Source organism: Nematolebias whitei, chromosome 20, assembly GCF_014905685.2.
Source record: "Nematolebias whitei isolate Nwh7 chromosome 20, NemWhi1, whole genome shotgun sequence".
Lineage (NCBI taxonomy): Eukaryota > Metazoa > Chordata > Actinopteri > Cyprinodontiformes > Rivulidae > Nematolebias > Nematolebias whitei.
Window position 1 is genome coordinate 37,252,436 of NC_056517.1, and position 26,585 is coordinate 37,279,020.

At 41.2% G+C, this 26,585-nt stretch overlaps 1 protein-coding gene across 2 annotated transcripts in view; it reads left to right on the plus strand.

The window, feature by feature from the left end:
- Positions 1-375: 375 nt before the first annotated feature.
- Positions 376-26,585, plus strand: part of zfhx4 (zinc finger homeobox 4) — a 96,422-nt gene continuing 70,212 nt past the window's right edge. The window contains exon 1 of one of the 2 annotated variants that reach the window (XM_037693811.1): positions 376-502. The gene's annotated coding sequence lies outside the window, so the exon portion shown is untranslated. Of the gene's footprint in view, positions 503-1,215; positions 1,618-26,585 lie in introns of those variants that run through there. The other variant, XM_037693810.1, reaches the window with a different exon arrangement.

Sequence of the window (26,585 nt, forward strand, 5' to 3'; positions counted from 1 at the left end):
CAAAGTAGACCCAGTACTTCACTCGCCAGCAGCAGCCTTATCATCACATCCAAGCCCCGGCTCGTGCAGTTCACTTCACCCCCAGCTTCGATTTTTTTTTTTTCCTTTTTTTTTTTTTTCCTCCCATGAAGGAGAACAAGATCTCTTGATTTTCTCCCGGTTCAGGCTGTAAAGTCTTCCTCTTCTCCAAAAGCTTCTGTAAAGAAAACCGATTGGGGAAACACAGTAAACGGTTTGCATTGAAGGGGAAAACACGCCAAAGAACCGGGTCACTCTGGAAGAGCAGCCAACGTGGACACCACTGAACTGAGCTTGTGAACAGAGAGGGGGGATTTGGGGGTGACCCCTATTGGATTTTTCAATTTGACTCTGGTGAACCCACACGGGGCCCTCAGCCGTCCGAACGGGGGACTGTTCACCATGTGGGGCTTGGCTGTTAAGCATATATCAGAAGATTGTGCCAAATTCAATATCATGTGCACGTGAGGCGTAAATATCTGAGGTGTGTGACTAGGTTTATGTTATTTACCTATAAAGCTGTATCGTGCACAGTGCACAGGTCAGGCTCGGAGCGCGGCACAGGCCTGTGCCATGACTGATCCATGCCTCCTTTTCTTTTTGCGCATTAACAAAGATAAACATTAGTTTTCTTAAAATCCACCAATTTAAATAAAACAAACAGAACTTCTATATAAATTCACAAAATCTACAAAGAGTGTTTACTATTTGCTTTAATTAATTAAAAAAAAAAAATCACCTGTAGTGTCATAATCAATGACAACAAGTTGTGACGCACAGGAAACAGTTTTTTTGAAAATTGGAAGATAAATAAAAAAAAAATGGAAGAAATCCGCAGATTTTTTTTTTAAATTTAACCCCAGAAAACAGATTAAATCTGAATTATTTCGGAAGAGAAACGGGACTTTTTATTCTGAGTGCATTCTGTTTGTAGAGGAAGTCCATTGTTGTGCACGTGATTCGGACAGAAGCCGAACAAAAAAAGGATTTTCTGGGCGCACAGACCTCTGCGGCCGCCAGGGCTCCTCCGCGCGCGCGTCATTTGCAATGTGGAGACTGTTGATCAACTCACTAATTACACATCTCTCCTCTCCCTCCCTCTCCGTCTCCTTTTTCTGCTCCCTCCCTCTCCCTCTCTCTCCTCTCTCTCTCTCTCTCGTTCGCCCTCTCTCTCCCTCTGTCTCTCTACCCATTCCCAGAGTGCATATCGGGAAATAGACACACAAAGACATGCGCACTCAACTTAATCAGCCATTTTTTTAAACAGGGCTAAAACGATAATAATTAGCAGAATAAAGACATATCGGATTTTCATTTCCTTTCCTCCGTTTCCCGACCCCTGTCCACAAGAGAAACTGCGAGGCAGCCCGTCGACACGTCGTTTCAACGCCACCGGAACCACAAAAAAAGGGATAGCTCTCTCGAAAGCGCTTGACATTTGTGATTTTACTCCGTTTTCCGTTATAAAGTTGGAGGATTATTGTAATTTTCCCCGTTTTTCCCACCTTTTGTTGTGTAATCACGCACGCCGCTGGATGTGACTGTTTTATACACGAGCAGAGAGTGGAGCGGAGGTGACGGTTTTGGAGGGGGAAGAAAGTAAGTTTTTTTTTTTTTCCACCTCTCCCTTTAACTTTTATTGAGCAGTTTGTGGTGTGTGTGTTAAATTTAGGGGCCGGGTATCGATTATCTATCTCGCTGGAAGATCTTTGACATCGGGGGTTGCCCTGATAACAGGTGCTGGGTGTTTTTAGCCAGAGCTCAGGGGGATACGGTGATGGCACAGCAGCTCCGGCGCGCGCTGGCTCCACAACGCGAGCGGCTGTCGGGATTGGACGCGTCCTTACGCACGAGCCCGTGCTGGTGGAGCACGATACCACGTCCTGACTTGGCTTTCGCCGAACTTTACGCGAATTTGCTTCGTGTTGGGTGGCGTACTGCTCCAGTGATCGAGCTTTAGAGGCTACAGGGCGACCGCCTGCCCCCCCACCGCACCGTCTGTGTGGCTTTGCGCTGCGGATATGCCGTTTCCTGGAGTCCGCTCGCTTCGGACATGTCCGCTTCCAGCTCCTTTTCCAGTCGATTCTTCTTCATTTTTACCTTTGCTGACTTCCAACACGAGTCTTTAAGTCATAGTTTGGATGCACCGCAGCGCTTTTCAGAGTCCCCCCCCCCCCCCCCCCCCCCTACAACAAGTCCGCTTTCACGCAGCGATTCACGCCGAGCTGCGGTCTTCTCTCATCCGAACGCGTGGAAACATTTGGAAATAAACATATTGAGACTTTTTAATCAAACAAGCGACACACTTTCCTACTTACAGTTTAACAACCACCCCCACCCCCCCCCCCCCCCCCACCCAGCTGGGTTTAAAAGCCGTCTCAGCCCACCGAGGCGTTGACGGCTGCGTCGCCTGGCAGTGGAGTCTGATCCCCGGCTGCTGATGGCACCGAGTCCCCCCCCAGAGCCAAACCGCTCCTGGTGCCAGTGTTTTTACAAAACATCGGCATCTGCAAAACCAGACAACAGCCTTTATTTAAACTCGCTTTCCTTTTATTGTTATTAACATTTTCTTCTTTTTTTTTTTTTTATCCAAACCATATCCGCGTCAAATGTTTTTATTCTTTTTATTTTATGTTTTACCTCAAATAGTCCAGTTATTAGCTCAGCCTCGGATGTGCAGCTTGAAACCTCCTTTTTAAGTTGAATCAGTGTTTTAGGCGTAAATTCAAGTAAAAGAAGAGATTATCGTGCGTCTTTTGCGTCCTGGTTGATTTTTTTTTTTTTTTTTTTTTGGCACAGACTTAGCTCAGATGGGGTCGACAGTGACAAGGAGGGGGCATCGATCGCACGGGAGGAGAAAAAACAAAAAAACACCAGGGCCAAGGGGCCAGTCGGTCTCGCGCCCGGTGCGTAACGGTGTAGTGTGTGTGAACACACTGAACCGTATTTGCGCCAGTGTGGATGGGTTAGCGTTTTTTATTTGACACGACTGGTACATTCATGCCCCTTTCTTGTCTTTTTCTTGCCTGGGTCGTAGATTGTATTTATCTACCATAAAATAAAGACTTTAAAATTATTTTTAATGTTGTCTGAATACAAGATGCATTTAAATGTGAAACACAATTTTAAACAAAATGTGCATTTTACAACAAAAGCAATTAAGGCCCATTATTATGATTATTATTATTATTATTATAAAAATATTTTTTATTTAGAGATAATATAAAATTGTATTATAAAAGTGCTAACTTCTGTTTGAATAATTTTCTAGATCTATGAACTAAACACTTTTATTTTTCACGTTATCGTCACTATTATATTTAAAGACAGGAAACTTTGTATGGTTTAATTAATTTAATTACGACTCAGAATTCTGTTTTCCATCACAAATACATGCATCCAGATAAAAACATGTAAAAATGTGAAACAAGACGATCTGTTCTAATTGCAGTGAATTACATCAGTTAATGATGGTCTCACTTCATATCACTAAACAGCAAAAATATCTATTTTTCCCCTTTTCTGCCTTGCAAATGAGATGATTTCTTATGATTTATAATTGCACAATCCCCAGCCTCCTTGTTTTTGTTTTCTGCTTGGTCTTAACACTTGCAGTTGTGTATTTTTCTTGTTTGTTAAGATATTTGCGAGTTTCATTTTAGTCGTAGCGGTAAGGATTTATTTTTTTTTTTTTATTATTATTCCAAAACAACATGAGTGTAAAAGATGAGCAGACAGCCCTCGAAGGACAAAAGCTGTTGGCTTGAAAATGCTTCTTGATTATTAAAAGCTAATGCATTTTCAGCATTGCAGCCTTCATTAAGGGTGTGGATGGAGGGGGGCAAGAGGGATGAGAGGGTAAAGGGAGAGGGAGGAGGAGAGAGAGGGAGACGGGGGGCTGAGTCTGTCCTATAACTCCTGGGTCTAAGACACATGCAGCTAGAAGATTGGCTCGGGCCTCTCCTAGGGGTCGACAATGTGTCATTTCCACCTGGCTAGATTGCCCTCTGCCTATCTGATATTAATGTGCAAATCAATATTTCAGGGATTAAATTTCCCTTCTTCATTTTTTATGGTTTCTACCTCAATAAGTCTCCCGTCTAATAGAGGAGGCTGGATGATTTAGAAGCCTTTGCTGCAGAAAGAAATAGAGAGGAGCTTTGCAACAAGGCTATCGCTGCATTTTAATGTTCTTCTACGTGGATCCCCCATAGGCCCTTAGTAAAGAGGGCTATATCGCAGCTTTACAGTGTAAAGACAGCCAATTTGGCTAAAAAAGTCAGAAAGGGAAAATAGGAGTCTGGTTGAATACTTAAGACGCTGTGGTAATCCGAGAAGCAGGTATTAGTGAAGGGGAGCTTCCCTCCCTCCTTAAAAAGACACACGCAGAGCAACATCCAAACCTGCATTACCAGCTGTCATGCTTGAGAGAGCAGTATAGCTCGCTGCACACTGGACTGCTATAACAATATACATTTCTTTCATTTCTCTCTTTTTCATTTTCAAAAGAAGCCCGTCGACACCTACTGGAGAGATTTACTCTCGGGCGTAATAACATCTGGCGTACGCGTGCGATAGAAACGAATAACTCTGACACAATGACCCGCGTATGATTATTGGCAATGGGAGGAGCCTATTACCGTAGAGGCATAATGCTGCATCTCATTGAGAGTCAGCTAAATGAGCTTGGACCCTCTGACTCCCAGAAGACATTCATTAAGGGACAGTGCACACAGAGGCGTCTCCCTGCCAATAGGTGTAAGTCTGTGTGTTTATTTAATCCTTCTTGCTGTACCATCTGGCGCGTGCATAGTGCATGTGTCTGTCCGTGCATGTCCAGCAGCAGCACAGTGTGAATTTCCCTCCATTCAACCCCAGTTTATCCCCCTTCAACCAGTCACCCTTTGCACGAGACTGTTTTAACTTAGCCTTGATAGGTAGAGCGTCAGCGGTTGAAAGCAAGAAAAGAGAGGGAAAAAGAGACAGAGGAAGAAGCACAAAAGAACTCTAATTGTAGCCCGACCGCTTGGCTTCCTCCCTGATTCACGGCCATTACAATGTAAAAAGCACAACCGCCTGTCCTCCATTATCAAAACAGCAGGCCTGCACACTCGTGCAGCCATACACGCACTCCCTGAAGGAAATCATGTAGATTATCTTTTGTCTTTTATCTATGGTTAAAATAACTATTGTCATTCTAAGCACCTGCTTACTGTAGACTACATGTTGAACACATCCAGTATTTTCATCCCTTGAGTGATAAGTGGTCAAAATTACAAGGTAAAATGGAAATTCTCAAGTATGAATCTTAGCCGTTTGTGCTTAGCCACCGCTTATGTTGCTTCTCTTCAAGAGGGAAGTAGTCCTTTTTTATATTGTCTCTCGATTCTTTTATGCACAATCTATTACGCCGCTCTCTAACGCTCGTAGTTTTTGATGCATTCTGATGTTTAGCAGCTAAGCGTGTGTGTATGTGTGTGTAATGACTGGCCAGGGTCTCCTGGCTTGAGAAGGCCTGTGCTGGGGAGAAGTTAAGAAGTTCACTGCAGCTCAGCATTATGTCTCAGAGAAGGGAGCTTCCTGTGTCAGCCCTGGGGCACGACCACTAACACACACTTTCTCTTCGTCTCACACACACACTGAGCGAGATGCATAGGAGGGTTAAAGACTTGGAACAAGATCAAGCCCGTACATAGCTCCCGGGGAGGGTGCTTTTGAATATGCGAGTTTTAGTGTAATTAGCACTTAATTATATTAACATATGCAAATTGTCAGGCGGAGAGCTTGTACTGCCGGTGGGTATCGGCTGAGATACAAGTAACTCTATTGTACCACCATGGCCAAAAGAAAGGAGAATAATGGGTGTGTGTGAGGCAACGGGCTAGCAGCCAGGAGCATGCCAGCCCCCCTTGGGCTAGCACCTTACCAGTTTGATCGTTTAAGTCTATGACTGGTCACTTTGCCAAATTTCTTTAGTCACCATGACGACATTTGTAATTGCACTGACTAACGTCCTTGTCTCTGACTTGATATTGGTTGGGAGTGCGGAGCATCTTTTTACTGGTCTTTTTTTGGGAAAAAGTCCTGACTGTCCAGTTTCAGTCGACCCACAATGACTCCTGTTAGCAACGTTTTGCTTCTGTGAGCATTTGCATATTCAAAACTACGCCGACTGCTCTGAATGTGTGTTTGCATGTGCGCAGACAAGTTTTTGTGCATGTGGATTGTTTATAGACATATGTGTGTGTGTGTGGGTGTGGGGGGGTTCATTTGTTGTTACATTCTCTGCTTCTCATGTGGGCACATACCATCTATGAAGCGAGACTGAAATGGAGAGAGCTGTGTGGCGATGATGCTGAACTTGTACATTTATTGTACAATGCAAAGATAGCTTTGAAAGATTATCTTTTTTTTCTTTATTACACATATGTAATTAGAACACCTGTGAAGCTACCCCCAACCAAGCTGTCTGACTCCCTTTTAGTGCTGGGGTGGACAAACATTTAATGTTCTGCACTTTCGGATAGACAAAGGTGGCTGGAGTTTGGCCTTAGTTGGTGCTACTAGTACTTGCATGCTAATCCTGTTTTTTGACAGCAACGTAAACTGATATAATTGCTTTTCAGAGGCAGGAACGGCAGTTTATACAAGTGTGAAAGCACGGGGAAGGGGATTAGCATTATTTTGCATAATGCTGGGCAGGCGCTGAATGGGGCATTGAACGCTTGACTGGGTGACAGAGATGAAAGAGAGATGAAATGCTCTACCCCTGTTCTCTCTCTGCCTCCCTCTCTTCCCTCTCGTGCTCCTCTAGCATGTGTCTCTGAGGCTGCCACCGGTACACGGCTGCCTGTGCTGGAAGGAACCCCAGAAACACCCGGCCAGTGTTTTTGGATGTTTGTTCCGATGCAAGCAGATGGAAGCTGTCATGTGAAGCAATATGTATGATAATAGAGAAACAGTGGAAACTGGTAAAGTCTCTAAGCCTCTCTATATATACTAAACTGGATCCCGAAAGCACTGGAGTGCACAGTTTTGTAGTGGATGCTTGTGGCTCAGGTAGCATTTACATGGAAGGAAGGGAGCGGCTTTCGTGGATCAAACCAAACTCCACTGTTCTTACAGTTTCCTTTTATTGAGATGTTTGCTGAGGATTTAATCGGATATCATCTGGGCATAGGCAACTGTGAAATTGCAAGGCAGGTGTCTTTCCTGTGATTGCCTGCATGTGATGTGAGCTCTTGTGGTGAAAGAAGGAGGGAGTGCAGGAGTGGTGACGCGGCTTAAAATTCCCACCGTGACTTCCATATGACCCGTCTAAACTTTGTAAGTAATTTATGATCAACCGTCATCTTCTGGCATATGGAAATGATCCTGGGTTCAGGGAGGGGCATGAGGTTAGATGGTGGAGAACATGAGCAGGACAAAGGCCGGTGTGGCCTGTTTTTGTTGTCTCTCATTGGACGGGATCCTCTTTCTTTGACCTTTTGCACGCCTTCCCTCGTCTTTCATATGCTAATCCTGGACAGACCCGAAGAGGAAACATGCTGAAGCTGAGTGGATGTGGACAAAGACTCCCTCTCTTATTCTCTACCTCCTTTCCACACTATATCTCCTCTTTTCTTGCCTCTTCCCCTCTCAAGCAACTTGACAGATTTTGGCATGAAAGGAAGTGAGTGCTTAGAGGATGAGAAAGGTGGGGATGCCATTCTTACCGTGACCCACGCCACCTGTGAGGATCAAGTGTGCTGCAGTGATCCTCGGTTATGTGTTTGTTGGGTTGTCTTTGGAGTGGCTCTTGTAGTGTGTATTGACATTTGGGAATATTGTGAGCCACGTCACTGGTGGTGCCTTAGCACAGTCGAAGAAAGATGAGTTGCTGTAAAAGTAAAAGCTCATTAATTCATTGGAGAGGCTTTATATTTTTCTTGCCTCTTTTGGTTTTGCCAACTTCTAGTGACCAGTAAAGTACCGTCTCTGGCGGGGTAAAGGGATACTAATATAGTTACTACAACCCTCCCTCTGCATAATACTCTTGTGCTCCACTCTGGAGCGTGACGTGGTTTCGAGGCTCTTTTAGTTCTGTTATGGGAAGGGGGCATGTTATCTGTAGGAAATGTAATTTTTGTCCTCATTGAAATCGTTCATTATTGAGCGCGGTTATCTAAATGTTTTTGTTGCTGTTGGTCCAGCGCCAGTCAGGATTGCGTTACCCTCTTCCTCTCCCGCTCTCTGTTTCTCTCTCTCTCTCTTTCTCTCTCATGTCTCTTTTTTCGTGTTCTCTCTCTCATCTCGGCAAGCCTTCATCAGTCTCTTAAGGGAGAATTTAAAAAAAAGGGGGGATTTTTCTCTACCCTCTGTGCTCCGTCCCGTTCTCAGGCTCTGGTGCCTATTTTGCATCAGTCATCATCCCATACAGGATATTAGCCATGGAAAAACACAGGGCTAGGCATTTAGAATAATATGTTTGTTCTTTTCATTTCAAAGTGGAAGTGGGGGGAGTTTCATAGGGTGGGGAAAGAACAATTAGGACCGTGTTTGAGTTCTCTTTTTGTTTGATCTGAGGTCTAGTGGGGTTCGGGGATGGCAGAGATTCTTGGGTTTAGGTCGAACAGAATGGGATCTCTCTCTTGTATAACCTATGCATTTTTGTCTCTTAAGGTGTTTTTTGTTTCATCTGCCATCATCCTATGCTCCTTTAAAAAGGATTAATTTACAAGCTTTGAGTTGAAGTAAGAATATTTTCTTTTAAAAAACAACCCAGGAATGTGAATGCAAAGAGAACTTCCTTAAAGATATAAGCCTTTGTTGTATCGTAGCAGTTTTTTCTGCTGATATGACTTGGCAGTTACTTTACCTTTGACATTGTTTGTCCTCTACACTTTTTGATACATTCAATGGGAAGGACACTTGCTCAGCTCTTCAGGTCCATGTGAGTGCCTCAAAATCCTTATCTTATATAGCCAACAAAGTGTTCAGCAGTCTTTTATTTTAGAAAGGTTTGTCCCTCCTGTACGTACCGACAAAACAATACGTGGAACAAAAGGTTATATGCCACGTTCTATTGATTGCTCTCAGAAGTATTTTCAGAGCTGTGAAAGCTGGCAAGATAAAAACAAAACCGTGAAAAATATGCACAGCTACCTCACTCCAGTAGAAGTTAAGCAACAATCTCTGAGCTAAAAAAAATAGTTGATGAATGACTAAGTCTCTCCAGGTTTGAGAAAGAAAAAAAAAACAGCCCACAATAGCTCAAGACGTCTCATGACAAATGATACATTCTCTTCCCTGTTGGCCAAAGACAAAGGCAAAGAGCCCGGTCACAAGATGTGCACATTTATAGACCTTTAGGAAAAATTGAAAATAAGACAGGAGTGAGACTGTGGCAGTATAATCATTAGAACAATGCATCAAATTAGCTGTATTTTCTTCTTGGTTTTTGTTTGTAATTTGTTTGTTTGTTGGCGTCTGCATGTGTCCATGTATGCATATACGCTCCAGGTTTGGGACATGATTGACATGTGGTATTCCTGAGAGCAATAGCATGCTGATATCAAGGCCATTGGCAAGGTTTGTCAGGGAATAAGTGGCTAATTAATTATGCATGACTTGTGGTCTTAAACAAACAGTGTAATGAGAGACGAAGTAAAGAGACCTAGGAATTAGGTTTGGGTTGCATGGAAACCAGTTTTTGTAGTATTGTAAAATTCAGACTCCACAAATATAAAGGAAACTTTTAATGTACAATTTCAGAAAAGTACGGAAAAAAAAGTAGTTTAGTTGTGTGTAAAGTCCCTGCAAAACAGACTTATTTGGTACACTTCTAGAAAAAAATACATGTTACTTTTTTGTTGTTTTTAGGTGCTAAAAAAGCTTACAAAGCTGCACTGAATAAAAATAGATGTGTTCCATTTAAAGCTGTTAAAATATAATAAGTAATAAAAAACGAGTGCAGGTATTTCCTTCTTTAGTCCGAGTCCCAGTCTGATCTAATTCAAGCATGTGTCTCTGTCACTCCTTCCCAAATTTGACTTTAATTTTAATTTTATTATATTTTGCCTGACATCTATAGTGGAATAATCTTAATTACCATATTTTTCGCTGTATAAGTCTCAGTTGTTTGGATAAATTAGCATGTCTGCGACTTATACAATGAAGCGACGTATTTATGTTTCCCCCAACATATTTATGATCCAATTTCTGTCTGAGATCTGACAATTTCATTCATTCTGACATGGAAAATATTGAACACTACCATTTTCAGCCATTAGAGGGCCCTCGTTAATATGGCAAGCCAAGTGTGTCATTAATAGATACAAGTGGCTATTAATGAGACACTTGGCTTGCCATACAGAGGCACCAGAACTCCTGGAGAAAACGTCAAATCAGCTGCATTTTGCTGCGCCACCCAGGTGAAATGCAACAGATTTGACTATTTAAGTGCATTTATTAAGTAAAAGTTCGACTGAGACACACCTTTGCTATAATTTTGAGCAAACAAATAATTGTTTTTAAGTGTTAATCTTGTTAAATTCTTGTTAAAGTCCTCCCGTGCACGCTCCCGCAGCCGCCATTTGGCAGCCGATCGATTTTTGGCACAACACCGGCCAACGTTTCCAGGTTGTCAGCAGTGACACGTAACAAATGTGACTTTTACTTTTTCCATTCATTCAACTTTTATTAGACATGTAAATCCCATTGAGCCTCGAGGACTCATTTACAAGAGAGACCTGATTTCAACAAAGAATGATGACAACAATGGACAACAACGATATACATATAATGTACATATATGTATACAGCAAAGTGACATATTAATGGTTTTTTTTTCACTTTATTAGACATATTTGGACTGATGCGACGGCGGCGAGGACGGTATTTGTTTTTTGAAAGCAGTAAAGTGAGACAGAAAGGGAAAAGTTGTCTTTTTTTTCTGTGACAGACAAGAAGAAGAGCAGAGCCCGTCCTGGAATGTTCTTGTATATGAAATTGAAGGTATTAACGGGGCTAGTTTTGTCAGGGGTTTTACTAATGTGTCAGCTCTCTGCACTTAGACTAAATACAGAGGGGCGTTTTGCTTTGTTTCATCCCAGCCAAGATGAGCCGATAGAGGAAAACTTTGGGGGAACGGTTAAAAAAAGCAAAGTATTTTGAAGAATGGCCTTTTTTTTAACACAACACCTAAACAAATGTCAGAACGTAACGGATGATCTAGTTCCTTTAACTTGTTGGAAACTGTTGTCTTTTGGGAATATTGATAAATTTAAGGCAGAGACTTTCTTCACGATTGATTCTATTTATTTTTCTCCTTTTATGATGTGCATATTTTTAAGAAAAGTCTCACACTTCTTTAAAGAATGTGTTGCTTTGCAGTAAGCACAATCTGTATGCATTTGTTGGGAATAAAAAAAAAATACATTGTAGCCTCTGGTCCTTCGCTGCCTTGTCATTGGCCTTGTGGTTTTCACATGCAGCACATATTATTACATGAATATACAGAGAGCGAGAGAAAAAGCTTTTAATATTTCATATTTGATTTATAAAAAGCTGTTATTTTGTATCTTATAGTGGTTATTTCCTACAGCAATCAGGGTAATCGGTCCATTTTATCTGAGCTCCCTCTCAGCAGGCTGGCCCAGATCTGCCTGACATGGTGTTTATTTGATAAAGGAATATTGTGGCGCTAATCTAAAACTATGCTAATTACATGTGACGGTTGTTTGTTTGTAGAGAAATCTAATTAAAATGTACACTTTTCAACTCTGCTGCTCCTTTTTTTGTTCCTTTTCCTCTTGTTCTCTTTCCATCCTCCTACAGTAACCAGAAAAGGAGGGCATAAATAACAACTGTGCTCTCCTTGTGGGTTTTTGTGAGAAGAGGGCAAACTCACAACAGCTGTCAGAAAAAGGGGGTTTGTTTAAAAAAGCAAATGGCTTTGGTCTAAAGTTCATTTGGAGATCTCTCTAATTAAATAGAGAGCTGAAAGCGTAAGTTAATTAGTAATTCCCTGGGTCCAGAAATGAGACTTGTCACGAGCAGTCAAGCTCTTTGAAAGCCAAAAGGTATTGTATGTTTTTCCACTCATCCCCTTTGCTTGCTCCTGTCTCTGCGTGACTAAATTGGTGTTCATTTTTTCCCCCTCTAATGTAAGATGAGCACATTATTTTCTGTTAAAATGCTCAAGACATTAACGGTCTTTTCGTGGCGTGTAAGAGGAGTGCTCAGGAGATGTTTAAGGCAGAGGCGCATAGCTCGTGGCGTCAGCCGGGATACCTGCCCTATGATTATGTTCATGAAAATAATGACAGGGCTAAGGGTCCTGCTGAGCATCGTCTTTAGAAAACAGCAGGGGTCTGAGCTTTAAACTTTATTTTCACTCCTGGAAAAGAAGTGGAAGATCTGGTCAGCGTATCGTGATTTGCAAGGTGTCTTTGCTCATCATGCCCCACGTCTGGATGTGACTGTAATTGGACTTATAAGTTCAAGTTTAACAAACATAAATCAGCTGACTGTGACACAGTGGAGAGACAAGTTGTCCCTACCTGTTCAGGCCATAATTGAGTAATAACAAAGCACGCGAGACAGCCGGCAAACACAGCTGTTATAAAACCTATAGACTTCTACAGGGGGTTTCTGTGCTGCAGCACTGTAGCATTTTCATAACTTTATACTGATAGACATGGTTCACCAGATAGGGCAACATTTGTGACATATTTTTTCCTTAAAAGGAATTTGGCAACAAGAAGTGGGAGTTGCTACATTAGTTTGTAATGCTTAATAATAGCCCTCGGAATATCGGCCCGTTTTCTCGCAAAGCAGGAAACTTACTTGATGATTTTTTAATTTTTTTTAAATTTCAGACTTCTCTGTCAAGTATTTAAAAATCATATATTTGCTGCCCCAAAATAAGCGACACAAGTTGTTTCCCTGCATAAAAAAGCAGATAATTTGAAAGTGGTGGTAGCCAGTGGCGGTATAACCAGTCGTTTATGTTTGCCAGGTGGACATGAGACGCCTGCGTCAGAGACTGCGCTCTGTGTGTCCGTTGGAGCGTGCACACTATCCTTGACTGACATGGACAGTGTTTGCTTAACCTCTTCTGCGCTGTACCACCAAGGCCTTGTGAGCTGAAATACGTGTGTGTGCACGAGACTTCAGCAATGGCAGCTTTCATTTTTCATCTTGCCCCAACTGTGCTAAACCTGCTGAGAGTCAGGAGGAAAGACAGTGCGGCCTGAACCGAAACAAACGAGTGATATTTATACTTTTTCATGAACTGAAATATAACTATGTGTTTACACACTTCAAACAAAGGCTCGTAGTTTAACAGTATTTTTATTTTTGTTGGTATTTAGTAGGATTATTAATTTCTCTGGTGAGTAATCCCACTGTGTCACCCTCTTTGGCTAGATGTGTTTTTGCAGAGAGATGTGTGTGTGTATGGTCTCATGGTTTTGCCTCAATAGATAAGGCTCTGGTTTATGTAACAGCTTAGGCCTCTCGACTGTGAATGTTGTACCTTACAAGAGCATGATGAGCGGGGTAGATTAATATTTATTTAGCTCGGGCAAATCAAGGATTAAGCAGTCATCATTTTAGCGCTAATCCATGTCTCTGGTGAGATGCAAAGACAAAGCGAGGCAGATTAGTAAAAAAAACACAACACTGCAACGCAACAATTAGTTGGTGACTTGCTGCTTGTAATTGTGCAGAAACCGGTGGGGGGAGTAGCTGTACAACCAAACACACAAGTTGTCCAACAAAGTTCAGTCAGGTCATCTGGACGGTTTCTTCCTTTGGTTGAGACGTTTCATCCTTCATCCAAAGGACTTCATCAGTCCGAGGAGCCACAGCAAACTCAGTCCCACAAGCAGCACACTCCCATAGTGGACCAACCAGTTTGCTGGTGATTAGATGGTTTCTGGGGCTCGTCCTCTCCCCCGCCGACTCCTCTGAGGCAGCCATGGCCAAAGTGGTTCAAAACTTCAAAGTCCATGCTCAATAATCCAGGTATAAAATCCAACAAAGTTCAGTCAGGCCATTTGGACTTTTTTTTATTTATTTTTAAGTTAAGTCAGGTCCTCTGGACTATGGCTGCCTCAGAGGAGTCGACGGGAGAGGGTGGACTCCAGAAACCATCTTATCACCATAAAACTGATTGGCCCACTATGTGAGTAAGTCACTTATGGGACTGTGTTTGTTGTGGCTCCTCGAACTGATGAAGTCATTTGGATGAAGGACAAAACGTCACACAAAAAAAAAGAAGAAACTGTCCAGATGACCTGACTGAACTTTGTTGGATTTTTTACCTGGATTATTGAGCATGGACTTTGATGTTTTGAACCACTTTGGCTATGGCTGCCTCAGAGTCGTCGATGGGGGAAAAGGTGGGCCCCGGAAACCATCTTATCACCAGCAAACTGTTTGGTCCACTATGTGAGTGTGCTGCTTGTGGGACTTAATTTGTTGTGGATCCTCGGACTGATGAAGTCCTTTGGATGAAGGATGAAACATCTAAAAAAAGCAAACAAATAATCGTCCAGATGATCTGACTGAACTTTGTTGGATTTTTTACCTGGATTATTGAGCATGAACTTTGACATACACGTGTTTTACTTGCTCATCTCTTAGCCTATTGTCACTGTGTGTACTGCCAACATCTCGTTCTCATCCTCCTTCCATCCTCTGAAGAACCCTTCATTGAAATTAGCAGCGGTTTGTCTGATTCACTCATCTGACGTAAATGCGTCTCATGATCTTTTCCCCTGTCTGAACACACATGCACACACTCGCACATCCGCACACTCTGATTCACACACACAGACGTACACACATGCATGAGCAATGAATACTTCTTTCTTAGCTCCTACCACGTGCGAGAGGGACAGTTTGCATAAACTGTGTAAGTCAGTGTGTATTAAAGTGTGTGTGTGCTGCAAATTGCGTAGGAGTCTAAATAAAATGACCTTCTTTGCTAATTGAGTTAAACTGCTCTTTCTGGAGAGGTTGTGAGAAAGATGAAAGGGCCTTATGTGATTTTTGGGTTTGTGTTTTGTTACATATTTTATGAGCAAATGTGTGTGTTTGTGTGTGTGTAGGGGTAGCTTAGCAATCTCAGGTGGTAACCAACAGGGGTACTGTGTGTGAAGCTCTATCCTCAAGCACAAGTTTAGAAAAAAAGTTGCAGACTTGGCCATGAAAAGTACCGTATTTTCCTGCATATGAGTTGCTTTGGCGTATAAGTCGCATTTATTATGTGTTTATTTAATGGACAAAACAGCATCATTGGTCAGCGCAGCTCCGTCCATTCATCCATCCATCCATCCATCCATGCATCCATCCATCCATCGCGGCTGGAGCCGCTAGCTCTTCAGCGTTCCTCCGCCTGCACCAGCTGAGTGAAGCGAGGCGCACGGGAGGACCGGCTGTTGCAGTTCTTCTAAATTTAAAGCTTTTAGTCAAAAATTGCATTATGAATATAAAAAAATAGTATATACGTTTCTTCGGCGTATAAGTTGCATGACTGTGACTTATGCTGGAAAATACGGTAGTTTAAAAGGATTACCATATTTTTCGGCCTATAAGTCACGTTTTTTTTGCATAATTTACATTCCCTGCGACTTATAGGCCGAAGCAACGTATTTATGTATTTTTTCCCATATTTATAAATAATTTTTTGGCTGAGATATGACAGTTTTCATTCATTCTGACTTAAAAAAAATTTGAACAGCACCATTTTCAGTCCCTAAATGGCAGCAAAGTAGTAGTACCTGTACAGCATGCCATTGTATCATGTAATAGGTAGACATGGCTATAATGACAAATTCAAAAATGTTCAAGACTAAAACAACTGGACTTTATTTATTATACTTGATACTTTATTGTTTTTGTCTTGAACTTTTTTTGAACTTACCATGTTCTGGATGACTGAGAATCTTCACCAGCTATTAATGACACAATTGGCTTGCCATATACCCCCACCTTAATTCTGCTCGCTGCTTGGAGCAAGTTAAACCAGCTGCAGCTACCCTGCGAAATGCAGCTAATCCGACCATTAAAGTGCATTTATTAAGTAAAAGTTCAACTGAGACACACCTTTGCTATAATTTCGAGGAAACAAATAATTGTTTAAGTGCTTTTCTTGTTAAATTTCTAAAAAAAACGAGCAGCTTTCCTCCGTCCTTTTTTCCTCCCTCTGCACGCTCCCGGAGCACCGGGGCAGCACAGCTATTTTTGAAATACAGCTGATTTGACCATTAAAGTGCATTTTTTAAGCAAAAGTTAAACTGAGACACACCTTTACTATAATTTTGAGCAAACAGATAATTGCTTTTAAGTGCTAATCTTGTTCAGTTCTTGTTAAAGCCCTCCCGTGCACAGTCCCACAGCCGCCATTTGGCAGCCAATCGATTTTTGGCACAACACCGGTCCACATTTCCAGGTTGTCAGCAGTGATGCACAACAGACGCGACGCGCCAGCGGTGACGCATAATAGATGTGACGTATACGGCGAAGCGACATACTTATGGATTTTTCCACGTTTTTTAGACAAATATGGACTGATGTGACTTATAGGGCGGTGCGACGTGAACGGCAGAAAATATGGTAATTTAAAATCAGGATGCAGAGGTTTTCTTTTGTGGTGTGTGTTGTATGTAAGGGGGCACCCCTCACTACAAGTACAGGGCCAAAAAGTGCGTAACTGTGTGGTAGCTGGGAATGGGGAGATAAAGGAGGATTGGCAGGGGTTCATGCCAGATGTTAGGGCGATTGAGAGAAAACAAAAAGAGGAGATATAAAAAGTCGTGCTGTGATAAAGAAAGACAGTGAGACGCAGAAAGAGACAGAACGTCATCCTCAGTTCCCCTTTGCCCTCCTTCTTCTCTTTCACCCGGACACTGAATGTTAATGACTCCACTGACCCCTACCCAATTCCACCCCACACCCCACCCTCAACATGCACACACATATATCCTTCCCTGTGGACACTGGCACATTGTTTGCAGTAGTGCCTCCATTCTTTCAAACTTAATTACCTTCTTGCCTTTTGTGGTGTCAGGGGCTGGCAGTGGAGGCGTCACACATTCTCCAACGCTTCGATTGGAGAACGGGGGTAAACGTTAAAAAATGATGAGTCTGGAGTACTCAAGTTCTCCCATAGTTCCCTCCTAAGGTGGTGTAAGAAACCCTTCGTGCACGTGCACGCAGCTGTGCATGGCTGTAATAGTCAGGACATAAGCTGCCCTTTGTGTGGTTCATTTCCAATCAACCCTAATTAACTTGAGAGTGTTTCCAGATTGTCGGCAAAAGAAAAATCCCCATTTTTTTTCCACTCTCTCCAGTCTGCTGTTTTGAGTTTGAGCTGGGGGGTGTGGGGGAGGGTGTGTGTGTGTATGGAGGCATTAGCTATGTAGATTGGCTTTCCCTTTGATGCTGAAAAAATCTTTAGCAAGGACAGTAAGTGGTGACTGTGACCCAGCAGCGTCTGACTGTTTATTTTCATGTTTCGGTTTGAGTTTAGTTTGAAGTGTTAGGTCTTCAAAGGCGTGAGGCTTGTGCACGTATTTAAACTGGACTCCGTAAGCCCCAAGTTCATTTGTAAGAATGTTAAAGCCGGTCAAAGTTGTCTTTAATCCATTAAACTTTGTCTCTGCGAGGCTGCACAAGCACCATGTAAACACTGACATTTGACACAGGATAAACAAGTTATGCAAGTGTCACGATAAAAAAATTAGGGGAACTAAAATTAACTTTAAAGTCAATTGGAGTTTTTTTTTGAGTGGGTTCCTTTGAGCAGTTTTGCTTGAAATAAAGCCAGAGACTTCTGCAATCTAACCTTAAATCAGACATGGATTGTTCTTGTAAGAGAAGGAATAAATGCAACATGACCTCTGGGTTTATAATTTCTTATCTTATCAACAAGTTTGCATACGTTTGCATACAACTCAATACAGCTTTTATTTCCTACAACCCTTACACCTCAGTTTTTTTACCTCTGTCACCCCACTTTTTAATCAATAATACAATATCATGTGTGAGCCTGAGGGGAACTGGGTGTAATGTTACTTGAGCAACCATTGAGACTAATTTACTTGTCATCAAACCTGAGTGATGGATCCTGCATACCTGATTTTTTTTAAAAAAGGAGAGATTAAAAAACCCTTCTGTCCACTACATTCTTCTTCTAACACTTTTGCTCTGTTCATCTTTTGCTTCCTTCTACAAATGTACAAAGCATAATTTGGATTTTTACGTGCCAAAAAGGCGTTTTAGCAGTGACGGAAATTTGTCAAGCAAGATTCCTGTGTTAAACGATGAGGCGCTCAAGGTGTCTGGGCTTTGCTGTGCAGTAATGATAAGGTGTCTTTTGGTAATGAGGGCCTTTGCTTACAAGCGAGACATAAGGAATGGGACAGGCAGACAGAAAAGGGTGTGAAGAGCACTGTTGAGGTCTACTGAAACTTGTGTCTAATGTTACACCTCCAGGCATCAAACGAGGGCTGCATTAAAACCTGTTGTAAGAAGTAAAGACAAAAAAAAAATGGTCACGCAACTCCCTTCCCGTTTCATTCTTTTTACATTTTTCCCCTCTTCTCTTGTTTTAAACTAAAAGCATTAGGCCCGTCTCTGTGGTTGTGATTGTGTGCACATGTGCATTTGTGCTCGCTGATGGGAGCTGAGCTTCTCCCACGTTGTGAGGAAGGAGATAATTCCCCTCTGCCTTCATTCACTTCGTTTTTCATCCCTTCATTTTTGCACGGCAACAAATAAACAAGTCTAATTAGACCAGAGCAGGCCTATTCATGGCTCTGACAGTGGGATAGATGCAGGGGCGTTCACAGTCTTTCTCCTTTGTTTTTGGCTAACGCTTAGTGACATTTTGATAGAAGATTTGGTGTTAGACCATTGAGCCGCATGTTGGGAGAGAGATGACCTTCTAGAGGACCTTAAGATGTGCACATAGAGCTGTAGTCTACTGGCTTTGGCATCTAGAGAAGTAAAACAAAGATTCAGTCTGGATATGTTTTTACCAGTTATTATATGTTTTGTATGGTCCTACATAGTTGTAAAGAGAGAAAATGAACATTTTAGGACTCAAGAATATGCCTAATTCCAGTGTTTACAAATGCTGTAAATAATCACCCCAGTATTAATAGTTCTGCTGCCTTTGCATTAAAATGTCAGACAGTTGGTGATGAGGAGTTTGAACCCAGCAGATCCCAGTGTAAACAAAGTCGGCAGTGTGGCGACACTGCAATTACAGGTTTGACATATAACAGACTGCAACTCTGGCTAATGCTCGATAGTCCGACAGTACAAAAACAAAGGAGGAGACTCCGGCATCACCACCTGTTTTATGGTCCAAGTCTGAATGGTTTGCACGTTGTACAGTGTTGTGTTGTATCAGCACATTAATTTTACATGAATAAACCAAAACCCCGACTGCGTTCCTATCCAACGTGTAACTATTTAGCAATGTTCTTGCTTTTGTATTTAATTCCTGATGATAATGTTTTTCCATGAATATGAATAGTCTCTCGATTATCGTGGGGGTTACGTTCCACACACCACCGCGATAGATGAAAAAATCAATTCAGTTTTTTTATACACAAGTCACAACACATGTCGTCTCAGGGCACTGAAAAGAAACATTAATATATAAAAATAATAATTTAGCACTATTTATCTGAGGAGCAGACTGCTTTGAGTTTAACTCCATCACAGAACTCTCATCTTGAACAAGCGTGAAGGCGACAGTGGAAAGAAAAACTCCCTCATGAGGAAGAAACCTTTAGCAGAACCAGGATCAGGACAAGCGGACATCTGCTTCGACCGGCTGGGTTTGGTAGGAATAGATACACAATGGCAGGTCAAGAATTATGTGTTGAGATAGAAATAGTATCAAATGAAAACTATAGTTTTAACAATCATTTAAAGAAATTAGGTTAATTTGTCCTCTAGTAGTATAAGCCTATAGCAGCATAACAAGCCAACCCTAACTATAGGATTGATCAAAAAGGAAAGTCTTAATCCCAGTCTTAAAACTGGACAATGTGTCAGCCTCATGGACAGTTGGTTCCCCAAGAGAGGAGCCTGATAACTGAAAGATGTTCCTCCCATTCTGCTTTTGGAAACTGCAGGGACCATGATAAACCTACAGTCTGGCAGCAGCATTTTGGATCAACTGAAAACTTTTTAAAGAAGTATTTGGACACCCAGATAACAAACCATTGCAATAATCCATCCTAGAAAAAAAAACGTGTGAAATAAAATCGGTATATATATATATATATACATATATATATATATATATATACACAAGGCTTTATAAACCCTTCCCGCACTTTTGCAATGTTCCAAGCTCTTAAACCGACATCATTTTAGCAACATACATACATGTACTGTACAGTACTGTAAAATTTTACTCACCAGCTCTTCAGAAGAGCCTCTCGGTTCCAGTCCGGTTCTGCAGACCTAACCTGCAGCGGAAAAGCCCACCGCCCCGTCCAGGTTGATGTGTGCGTGTATAATTGAGCTTCAGGGTTATTTGTGACTTTCCTGCCAGTTCTGTGAGCTTAATAGATAGCGTAGATACGCATATCAAAACTTCCCCTCTGTTTTGGCGGAAAGCAGCGTCCGGCACTGTTGACTTCTGGGTAGTGCAGTTTTTTTGACTGCCCTTAAAGTATAAGCTTTTTGAAAGAAAACTACAAAATGGCAGTGCCTGTTTGAAGTCTTTTTTTTTTTTAATTAACCCATACCAATCATGTGATTAATATTAAAGTTGACAATCATTGAAAAACCGCGAAAGAGCGAGTCTGCGCAAGTCGAACCGCGAAGTAGCGAGAGACTACTGCACTTGAATTTTTATTAAAATGTACAAAATCCAAATAACTAAAATATATATTTCCTCTGTCAGACTGCCTCGGAGCTACTGAAAGGCAGATGGAAGGATAGTTGAAAGAGAGCAAAGGGGCGGGTGGAGAAAAACAAAAGACTAAGGAGTCTCTTATCCCCTTTCAACCATCAGAACTTGTGCAGTGTCCAAAGCAGGCATTCCTGGGCTATTATTTGCCTCTCACTGGATCTGATCTGCCACTTTAATTACCTTAATGTTATGTGTGTCCGTTTCTGTGTGTGTGTTTGTGTGTGGGTGTGTTTGTCAGCCTGTGTCCGTGTGCATGCGTGTGAAAGCAAGGGGGACATGCTTAATTAAAAAACAGAGGTAGGAGCAGCTCAGGCCACCTCTTTTGTTCTCCTGTTAAAGGAAGGGAACTGTTTCTGCAGTGTGGAAAACTCGTCATTGTTAGTTTCTCTCTATGTATCTGTCTGTCCATTTCACTCGTACAAATGGAAGTAGTCTGGTTGGTTAGCAGAGCGGAGGAAGCCAGTGGGGGAGAGAAACAGGAATGTTTTTTAGCGAGCGGTAATATGATCTGCCTTAAAAGAAAGACAAGTGGGCACCACCGCTGAGAGAAGTGTGAAACCATGGAGATGAAGCAAAACAGAAAGAAGTAAGACCGGAACGGACTACGAGCTATCACTGTGTATTAATGTGTACATTGGTGGAGGTGATGGTTGAGGTTTCAGAAATGTTGTTTTGATTTTAGAGGAGTAGTAGATGGAAATACCAAATCAAAATCAGTTACTTAAAGGTCCTTTAAAGATTTAAACATGCTAAATCTCTTCTGGTTTCTCATTTGAACTTTTTACGCTTAGTTGTATCCTACGACGGAGCTTTAGGGCCACGCTAAGAAAAAAAATTAAAAGCCATAAAATTACGAGAATAAAGTCGTAGTATTATGAGAATAAAGTTGAATAAAGTCTTAATATTACAAGAATAAAGTTGTACGAGACTTTTTGCAGCTCTCGTGTTTGTTTGTTTTTTCCACGAGTCAGATCCATGACGAGACCTGTCAATCAATCCAGTAGGCGTGTCAGCAAATGACCAATCCGAAGCTAAATTATTGAGAAATCAAGTGTTGAATTGTGAGTGCTGTTCACTGTGTTTATGTAGTCCACAATCACTTTTGGGTCACTCTTTGTGAAATATGCCTCCATCCACATTAAGTCACGGCTAAATCCGTCAACGCAGCCATTAAATGCAATGCCATACGGCTTCAGTTTATCATAAGAATGCTCAACATTCTTCATTTTACCACAGTTAAAATGTGGGAAATCATCATATCATGTCGGAATTCAGATACAACTTTATTCTGGTAAAAATATTATGAGTTCATTCTCATAATATTATGAGTTTATTCTCATAATTTTACTTTATTCTCGTAATACTACTGACTTCTTTATCATACAACTTCATTCTCATAATTTTATGGCTTTAATTTTTTTTTTCCTTAGCGTGGCCCTAAAGCTCCGTCGTATTATCCAGCTAAACGCACTAGTGTGTAAATTGTGTGCGACACAAATATGCCAAAATGCAAGCAACAATGATATATTTAAACAACAAGCAGTCATCCCAAAAGGTTGCTCTGTTGGCAGCAAGAGTAATGGGTTCAATTAGAATCAAAGGGAACAAAATAAAGGACAGTTATGTTGTTGTTGGCAGGCAGCACACATGTAAACAGCTCTTAACCTGTTAGCATTAGGGGGATGATGTGTCAGTGCCAAGTGTTTAACACACTGGCTTAACCATGAGACATAATTCCATTCTTAAAGAGATGCATAATTCATAAACCACAGTGTTTTATGTCCGAGCTACAATTCAAAGAGGTTGCTCCCCAATGAAATAAGCAGCGGAATGACACCACTGACAAGTAGTAAATCCTGTCGCATGCGCCGCATTAGCCCTCAAACCCACTGCTTCTGAGCAGCTTTACCCACAAATTCACATGTAGCACATGCCTATGGAAGATGAGCAAACGAGCAGAACATTAAGAATTTTTATTTATGTTAAACTCAGAGGTGGAAAGAGTACTGAACATTTGTACTCAAGTACAAGTACTGTTACACAGCTTAAATTGTACTCAATTACAAGTAAAAGGACTGGTGTTGTAAAAATATTTAAGTAAAAGTACAAAGTACTCTTTAAAAAACTACTCAGAGTATTATTTACTTGTTAACCAACTGATGTTTTATTGTGTTGTCGATAGACGGCGTTCAATTGGATTTACTATATATAATAGCTAAATTTAAATTCAATTCAGTTCATTTATGAAGTGCCAAATCACAACAAAGTTGTCTCAGGGCACTTTACAGAAACATTCACATACATAGAAAAGCCAATTAGTAAAGTTTTTTATCTAAGGAGGCAGCAGACTCGTTAAAGCTTCTCTTCGTTGCAGTCTCCCATCCTGAGCAAGCACAGTGGCAACAGTGGAAAGAAAAACTCCCTTTTAACAGGAAGAAACCTCCAGCAGAACCAGCTCAGGACAAGCGGCCATCTGCTTTGACCGGCTGGTTTGAGAGGACAGGAAGGAGAGACAGACGAACACAGAATGTCAGGTCCAGATGTAGGTGCAGGTGTACCTGAAAGACAAAAACACATGTTAAGGATAGAAACAAAAAATACAAATACAAAACAGGTTGAGCAGAGTAAGTAAAGAAGCAGCAGAGTGAAGAAATGTAGTCAGTTTGGCCTCCAGCAGTCAAAGCCTATAGCAGCATAACTAAGAGATAGCTCGGGAAACCCAAGCCAACCCTAACTATAGGATTTATCAAAAAGGAAAGTCTTAAAACTGGACAATGTGTCAGCCTCACGGACAGAAACTGGAAGTTGGTTCCACAAGAGAGGAGCCTGAGAACTGAAAGATCTGCCTCCCATTTTGGTTTTGGAAACTCTAGGGACCGCAAGTCTGAGAACAAAGTGCTCTGTTAGGAAGATATGGAACGATAAGATCTGTAATATAAGATGGAGCTAGGTTGTTGAGGGCTTTGTAGGTTAGAAGTAAGATTTTGACTTCAATTTTGGATTTGACAGGGAGCCAATGGAGAGAAGCTAAAACTGGAGAGATATGATCTCTCCCAGTAACCCCATTTAAGACTCTGACAACAGCATTCAATTCACATTTCAAAGCTCATTCCCGTCTTATTTTAGTACCAGACAAACCGAAGGCAGTGACAAGATCTAAGATCTTTGCGTACTTAGCCAAACTAATAACTCACACATACAAACAATAAAACTAGGAGTGCACCGATGAATTAGCCGGCCGATTTATTGGCCCCGATTTCCTTAATTTTGGGAAATCGGCCGATACTTGTATGAGAAACCAATTTTACAGATTTTTTTTGTTTGTTTTAACAACGATTGTCAGAATTTCTTTTATATTTCAGAGCAATATCTCATGGCCAGTTAAAACAAGTTTGTATTGTTTCTAAGATATTGTTCAAGGGTATGTTTTTCAATAAAATAAGACTGGAAAATTGAAGGTGCATTGTGACCTCATAACACCTGACAGTGACTCTTATAAAACAAAATCGGTATCGTCCAAAATCGAAATCGGAAGGTCGGACTTTTTAGAAATCGGTGATCGTGATCGGCCAGAAAACTGCAATCGGTGCACCCCTAAATAAAACAGCAATATCATACATGTAGTTGTAAAACCTCGTATACCGCAATATGTTTTTTGAGATTAGATGCTGAAGTCTTGTAAGCTGCTGTCACCGTAGAGATCAAACAAAGTTTGCATCTGTACGCTGTTTCCTTTTCGCCCTCTGTACATGAAACATTCCTCCAGGTACGGCCACGGGCACTCGTCCTCAGCCTTTACCTCGTCATTTTCTCTGTTGACAGTGTTGTCTGTCTCCATTTTGGCTTTTTCTCCAAATCTTCGGTCCATACTCTACGGAGTTGTCCTTTGCTTACATCATAGGTAATTGGCACATTCGCGATCCGAGAGTCTTATTGGTACAAAGATGCAGATGAACGGTTTGAATATTAATTCAAGTTGCGGCCGTACTCAGTAGTGACCTCTGATTTTATAGCGAAGGAGAGTACATGGTCTAAATTGTACTTAAGCATGAGTAAAATTACACACTTGAAAGAAATACTCATAAAAGTACAAGTACCCAAAAAAATCTACTTAATTACCGTAACATGAGTATTTGTAATTCATTACTTACACCCATGGTTAAACTCTAGAAAGAAGTACAGTGTATTTGGTTTGATATCGTGGAAATGTTGCAGTGGTGAAAAGCCTAAGCATGTTTTCTCCATTTTTATGTTTTGCTTCTACATCTGTAACAGAAACCATGCAGCAATGTTTAAAATTAGCACATACATTTAAAAAGAAGAAAAAAACAAAACAGTCTGTGTGTGTTTGTGTGTTTGTGTGTGTGTGTCATTACTACACATTCCTGTGGCGTGAATCTGTTTCCGTTTTATCGTCTTGCTTTAGAGTGCACGACTAATTGCTGCTAATGTTTGTGCAATTACAATTAGTGTGAACATGAAAACACATGTTTGCATATAGAGGTGTGTACAGAGGACGTCTACAGCGGTTATCTCCAAAATGGTCGCCTTAAACTAACACAACAAAAGCAAAAAACTTTTTGAGAATACTTTCATGATCATACCTAAGTAAAAAAAAAAGTATATATTGATGAACTATACGTTCCAGATTTTATCACGTATAAGTCAGACATTTGCTTCCTACCTATTTCCTCCAACTGATAAGCACTAAAATTCATTTTCTCCTCTTTGTGATTATTTTTAATCTCATGAATACACATGAATGAGACACAGAAAACTTAATTTCTCTCTTTTTATCTATTACTAGTCCCATGGAATCATCTCTGGGATTTATCAGATTAAACCTGATTGCAGCGCATGCACACACATGCACCATCAAAACGCACACACTCGTTTTTGATTTCATTCCTCACGCTTTCACTGTCCCTCCCACCAGCTTTGTTTAGCCCTGGATTGTTGTGGATTAATCCTCTAATTGCTCTGTAGCTTTGTTGTGCGTAAAAAGCAGTGCGGAAAAGAGAGAGAATTAAGCAGCAGGTGGACTGGGTTAAAGGTTAACTTGACTCTTTATAGCTTTCTTTTAATACTAGCTCATTTACATGCAAGCATCTGTAAGGAGCTGGTACTGTATTGTGAAGAAACTCTGGCGTGCACGAGTTGTTCCCATTTGTTGCATTTGTCTCGGCAAGATTGTATTTCTTTTAAAGTAATGGAACTTTGGCTGTCAAGCTTTTAGAACCAAGTTGTGCCCGTGATTACAACTTGAACACATTTTCTATTGTTAGTGGACTTTAGGGTGGGGGTGGGGGGTGGGGGGTATATATATATGGAGTGCATGTTCCTAGGTGCCATAGCATCTGTTGCTTATTATGAAAAAACAACATTTAAAAGTAGTGAGAGGCTGAAACTTGGGCTGTCACCCAGGATTGATACCATCCTACGGGAATTCTAAACACTATTCAATTTCAAGGCATGTGTGGTACATGAGGTGGGACAAAATTGTAAAATAAATCTATCTATCTATCTATCTATCTATCTATCTATCTATCTATCTATCTATCTATCTATCTATCTATCTATCTATCTATCTATCTATCTATCTATCTATCTATCTATCTATCTATCTATCTATCTATCT